Source organism: Olea europaea, unplaced genomic scaffold (assembly GCF_002742605.1).
Source record: "Olea europaea var. sylvestris unplaced genomic scaffold, O_europaea_v1 scaffold2270, whole genome shotgun sequence".
Lineage (NCBI taxonomy): Eukaryota > Viridiplantae > Streptophyta > Magnoliopsida > Lamiales > Oleaceae > Olea > Olea europaea.
Genome location: NW_019240765.1, coordinates 6,718 through 13,528, shown reverse-complemented (window position 1 = coordinate 13,528; position 6,811 = coordinate 6,718).

Genomic DNA, 6,811 nt, shown 5'->3' with positions numbered 1-6,811 from the left:
ATTCGACGAGATGTTTGCATAACGATTTTACAATAATTACTAATCGATCTTTGTAGGATATGTGTATAAATTAGTGTATGTTGTAAGAGAGTAGAATGTAAAGAATGTTGTATTTGTTCTTGTATTGAATCTTGCATTATCTTTGTGAGAGATACAAGGAGAGTATTTATAGTATTACAACTTAGATCGTGGCTTTGGTTGGGAGTACACGTGGCCTCATTTTGTAAGTTTACATGTCCAATTATAGGTGTCACATTTGACTTCCTAACCTGCTACACATTAATTAATCGACTGCTCTTTCATTACGTTGACAAGACAAGACACTTGTGCTCTATGATGGGCATCCCATCAATCACTCAGGGAGGATCCTTGTGTAAGACCAGATCTATGGGGAGCAATGCTGCTTAGTGCCTCAAGACCTCGGATAGAAGGGCCTCGGCTATGAGATCTCCTCGGCGTATTAGCTTTGTTGGTAGCACTTAAGCCACGTCTGGTGCTGTTATAATATGTTGGTGCTCTTGTTGGGATGGGGGCCTCAGATAAGATGCTACATGGTTCGGCAGAAGTGGGGCATGGGCCCCAGTGGATCGGCCAAGTGTGTCAACACTTAACAATAATCCCCCAAATCCAAGTATAGTCATTTTACGTAATGCGCAGATTTTTATCATGGTGAAGGGTGTAGGGTAAAAAATTGAGAAATTTTTTGTTCCTTAGTTGATAGTCCCCCAAGTCCAAGTAAAGATATTTATGTCATGGTTGGAGTTGAAAGTGGTGGTGTTGCTGTGGTTGGAAAAGGTGACTGAACTGCGAGGAAGCAAAAGAAGAAGTCGAGGCGGTGAGTGGATCGAACCTGCCGAAGCTTGTCAAGATGTGGCGGAACTGCGAATAAGTAGAAGAAGAGCTAAGGCGGTGAGTGGATTGAACCTATCGAGACTTGTGAAGATGTGGCTGAACTGCGAAGAGGCAGAAGAAACCAAGGCGGTGAGTGGATCGAACTGGCCGAGGCTTGTGAAGATATGATTGTCTTCGATGTTTGTGGAAATGATTTGATGTTTTACGCATGTTACCTAGAAGAGGCAGTCGAACCGTTTCAACTTCCAAGGCACGTACGGCTGCTACATTAAATGTGCAATGATAGTTACAGTTGGACCTTCTAGAAAGAGATGCGTTTGAAGAGGTGTGTGAGGAGCACGTTCGAATCTGAGGCATAGATTTCAAAATGATTTGAATTCTACGCTTCGGATTTAACCCAGAATTGGAGGGCTAAGAATCATTGGCTTTCATGCAAGGGCTGGGGTTCGTCTTGGCTCCTTATAAAAGGCCAAAGACTTCCATTTTGAACCCTTCTTCACCGTTTACTTTTCGTGTATTTTGCCTTTCGTTGTTTCCGGCATCTAAAGTCTTGCTCCGATTTCAAACTTCAGCGTTTCGTAGTTCGTCGTTTGTTAGTCATTCCCGTAGGTATTTTTTGTAAGAATCATTCCTTTTGTGATTTTCCAAACTTTTGATATGGAGTCCACTTCGAGTAGAGAATTGGTGACCGTAGCTAGGTTGGGTGAGGGGGCTGTTCTAAGTGGGAAATCTGAGGTGGAGTATTACGCCTTGGCCGAGGAGCTTATAGATTATGAGGAAGAATGGGGGCTGCTAGGATAGCGTCAAACATGACCTTGAAGAAGTTGGAGGAAATTAGGGAGAAGTATTGCATCTCCTATTACGTAGAGATGTTAGTCTCCGAAGCCCACGAAAGGGCATGTTTTCTGAGGCCCGGATGTGTGGTTGTAAGTGAATACTCGTTCAAGGCAGGTATGTGTCTTCCTCTGCATCCCTTCTTTAGGGCTGTGCTTAGTAACTTTATGTTGTCACCGACCTAGGTTCTGTCGAATGGGTGGAGCCAGCTAGTGGGGTCATACTTCTTGTGGAAAGAAGTGTCGTTATGGGAGGATATGCCTTCGTATGTCTTCCAGACCCTTTTTCAACCTCGTGTGTTGGGTTAAGACGAATTGAAGGGGTGGTATTATATCACACCCTGAGTTCGGGAAAAGTGGTAGGCGGTTGAAGGGGACAAGGCCATGGCTTGCACAGTACCGATCCAGTACTACGAAGCTCATGAGTGTCCAAGCCTGAGATGTTTACATTTTGCTAAGTAGTTTCTCAATTTTTGCTTACTGTTACCACTTATTTTGCATATTCAAGTACGAGGTTTGAGCCCAGCAAGGGGGAGTTCGAGGTCATCGAGGACATATATAAAAGGCCTTTAAAGCTTCGCCACTTTGACCACCTCATTGATCGAAGCCAATACTTCATAGATTTCAAACTGATGGCTTCCAAGGGTAAGAAGCGCGTCCACTTGATCAAATTTGTACATGATTGATATTTAGTGCTGACCTATTGTATCTACAGATAAATTTAAGAGAAGGGAGTACCTCGTCCCAGACATGGCTTCGATTCTGAGGGCAACCTCCATAGCAGGGGTGAGGCCTCTAAAGCCGAGCTCCAGTGCGGTGAAGGAGGTCAGGGCCAACTGGAGAGGCTGTCCAAGGATGGCAGCTCTAGGGGGTCCGGAGAGGAAGCCCCCTATAAGTCTAAGAAGGGGAAGGAGCCTCGGGGTAAAGAAAAGGTCCCTGAGGATTCACACAAAAAGAGGAGGCTGGTTCATGTGACCAGTTCTTGGGGAAAATTCGGGACATCGTTGTCCCATTCAAGCAAGGATGCCCCTCCTTAGTCGAAGCTGCTGGACTTTACCATGAAGGTAGCGAAAGTAGAAATGGTGAGAAAAGCTGAGGCTGAGGAGGCTAAGAAGGAGGTTGCCATGAGGGCAGCAGAGGAAGAAGAGGATGAGGCGGCCATGCAGAGGCCAGCAAGGACTCAAGGAAAGTCCCCCAATTTTCTTGCGGGTCATGATGAGGTGCTTGCATCGGCTTTGTTGGATGCACTGCCCGCCGAGGTCCGAGACGCTATAGAGAGTTTTTACAAATTCTGGACCGACAGGTGGCAGCTGTACGCCTCAAGCTGCAATGTTGTGGACCTCACCAGGGCCTTGGTGAGCTAAAATGTGAGGACCTTGGGCCTTGCACTTGAGTTCAGGGAAACACTCATAAGCTTTTAGATGAGGAATAAGTCCTCCAGGGATAAGTTGGCCTCCACTGAGGAGGAACTGAAGAAAATAAGGGCTGAGGCAGAGGAGATGAAGGCCCAAAAGGTTGAAGATATGGCCAAGTTGAAATCTGCCTTAGCCCAAATTGAGGTTTTGAAGAAGGAGGCGTACAAATCCAAGTGTGACGTGGCCTCCCTTACTCAAAAGGTGGAGATTTCTAATAATCACTAGAAGGTGACAACTGAGGCTTTGGAGCATGCCAATTTAGAGCTGACCGGGGCCAAGGATGCATGCAAGTTTTTGGAAGGCCAAATAAAATGGCATGTTGACGAGCTGAAGAGGGCAAGAGAGGAGGCCCAGTTGGCGATGGAGGAGGCATTTAAGGATTACATTGCCAACTTCCACCTCACCGAGGAATATCAGCGCTCCGTGTTGTATTGGAGGAACTTTGCCTATGCTGAGGTGCTGGATAAGGCTAAAGAGCTTCTCTCCAACGTCTACCTATCACAACTAAGGTCAGAGTTTGTTGATAAAGTTCATCAGACGCCTGCTGAGGAAGCGGTAGAGGATAAGGAAGCAGACACTTCTAAAACTCAAGCTGCGGAGGCATCTGCTGTCGAGGCAGCGCTACCTTCAGCCTAAGTAGCATAGTTTACATTTAATTCATTCTGATGTACTGGCCTCGAGCCCCTTTCTTGTAATATTATGTTCAATGTCAATGAAAATTAATGTTTTGCAACATTGTCTTTTCAATTCTCAATATCAATGAAAATTAATAAAAGTACATGGACCTCGGTAAATAACCACGCATAAGTCTGAGTTAACAATACGGACTTGACATCTTAATTGCCATTACTTGTAATAATCAAGTTTGAGGATGAGTTAATAATCATGTAATATAAATGATGACCTAACTGACCTCACTTCCATCACTTGAGATAAATTACAATGCCGAAATTGCACATAGGTTATCTGACTGGATCTTTCTATTGAGTTCGAATTAGGGATGTGAAATGATGGTGGATGAGATATGCATGCTGATGCTTCTCCTTTTGGCATTTAGCCTCACCAAAGGGATGCATGTGGTGTGAGACTCGAAGTTCAGGCGAGGTGATCCCAGAAATGGGGATCATAACCTCTCCTCCGAAGCTCCTATGCTTCTCCACATGGTGGATGGTGCAGTCATGTAGAGGCTTACCCCTTTGTCGTTTAGCTTCGCCAAAGGGAGGCATGTGGAGTGAGCCTCGGAGTTCAGGAGAGGTGACCCTAGAAATGGAGATCATGACCTCTCCTTCGAGGCTCCCACGCTTCCCCACATGGTGGATGGTGTAGCTATGTAGAGGCTTCTTCCTTTGACGAGCCCGTTGACGTTTAGCCTCGCCAAAGGGAGGCATGTGGAGTAAGCCTCGGAGTTTAGGCGAGGTGACCCTAGAGATGGAGATCAGGACCTCTCCTCTGAAGCTTCCACGCTGAGAGTAGTATCTAAACTTTAATGACATTTTATTAAAGCTGAAAATCCATTACATAAGCTGGGAAAGGTCGTCCAGCGATACAGTACAATCATTGGTAGTAAATTCTGAGATGCTCAATGTTTCATGGATGAGCCTGTGCCATGCCATCCATGTTTTCAATTCTGTACGTTCTGGGTCGGAGTTCTTCTTTGATTCTATGGGAACCTTCCCAGTTTGGACCTAAGGTACCTTGGCCAGGCCATTTGGAGGAGAGGAAGATTTTCGCAAGGGCCAAGTCATTGATTCGGAAGGACCTCTTCTTCACCTTGGAGTTGAAATATTTAGTCATTTTCCTTTGGTAAGTAGCGAGCCTTAGCTGGGAGTTGTCCCTTCTTTCATCAATGAAGTCGAGGTTGAACCTCCGTAGCTTGTCATTAGTTATTTTGCTAAAGTACAGGTGATGTGGTGATGGTAAGCCGACCTCGACAGGGCTCATTGCTTCGGTTCCATAAGCTATGAGGAAAGGAGTTTCCTCCGTGGGAGTTCTGGTGGTAGTTTGGATTGTCCAAAGCACTTGAGATAACTCATCAACCCAGGCTCTTTTTGAGGCATCCAGCTTTCTGATGAGGCGTTGAGAAGTGCTTCTTGATTCCAAGTTCTTCGCATAGGTTCTTGACCTTTTTATTGTCGAACTGCCTTTCGTTGTCTGAAACTACGGAGTAGGGAACTCTGAACCGGCATATGATGTTCTTCCAAAGGAATTTGGAGGTATTTGCTTCTGTGATTTTTGAGAGCGGTTTGGCCTCAACCTACTTCGTGAAGTAATCAATGGCCACAATAGCGAAGTTCGCGCCTCCTTTGCCCTTAGGTAAGGGGCCTATCAGGTCCACACCCCACTTGGAGAAGGGCCATGGGCTCAAGACAACTATAAGGTCCTGTGACGCTTGTCTCTGAATGGGAGAGAACCGTTAGCACTTGTCACATTTGCGCATGAATTGAAGCTCATCCTTTTTCAAGGTGGGCCAATAATATCCTTGCCTCGGTACCTTTTGTGCCAAGGCTAGTCCCTCTGAGTGATTGCCACAAACACCTTCGTGGATTTCCCTTAGAATGTAGGTGAACTCGTCTCCTTCCACACAGTGAAGAAGGGGGGAGGAGAAGCTTCTTTTGTAGAGTACATCATCAACGAAGAGGAAATGAGCTGATCTCCTTCTCAGTTTGTAGGCCTCATCTTTGTTAGTTGGCAGGACCTGGTCCTTTAGGTAGGCTATGATTGGTTACATCCAGGTGGGGGTGCCTCTGACCCACATCACTTTAGGAGCCTCGGTAGACGGCATGAGTAGGTGCTCAATTGGTTGGCTTCGATTCTTCTTTGGTTGACCATGTACCCAAGGAACTTGCCAGAGGCAATTCCAAAAGCACACTTGAGGGGGTTGAGTTCATCCTATACCTCTTGAGGATTCGAAAAGTGTTATCCAAGTACGTCACATGGTCGTATGCCTTCAGGCTTTTCACAAGCATGTCGTCAATGTAGACTTCTATTGTCTTGCAGATAATGTCTACAAATATTTTGTTGACAAGCCTTTGGTAGGTGGCCCCGGTGTTTTTCAACCCGAAGGGCATCATCTTGTAACAATAAAAGCCTCTGTCAGTGATAAAAGAGGTATTCTCCTCATCGGATGGGTACATGGGTATTTGGTTGTAGCCAGAGTAGACATCCATGACGCTCAATAGCTCATATCCGGCGGTGGAGTCTACCAATTGATCAATTCTTGGAAGTGGTAAACCGTCTTTGGGGCATGCCTTATTGAGATTGGTAAAGTCAATATATACCCTCCACTTACTATTGTACTTCTTGACTAGCATCAGGTTGGAGACCCACTTCGAGTAGATGATTTCTCTAATGAAGCCATTCTCAATTAGCTTCTGTACTTATTCCTTTAGAGCCTCATATCTTTCTGGGTTGAGAGTTTCTCTTTTCTGTCTGTGCGGGGCAACCTTAGGATCTATTTTTAGGTGGTGGCAGCTGATATTGGGGTCTATGTCCACCATGTCCTCATGCTTTCAAGCAAAGACGTCAAGGTTCTTGCAGAGAAATTCTTTTAATTTTTCTTTTATGTCGTTGCTCAGGCCTACGCCCACTTTCAACACCTTCGCGGGATTGCGAGGGTCGACCGGGAAGCTTTCTAATTCCTCAATCGGGGTTGTTTGGGGTTCGTGCACAATCACGGGGGTTCGATCTCATCGATCATGGAGAGTTCTTTCT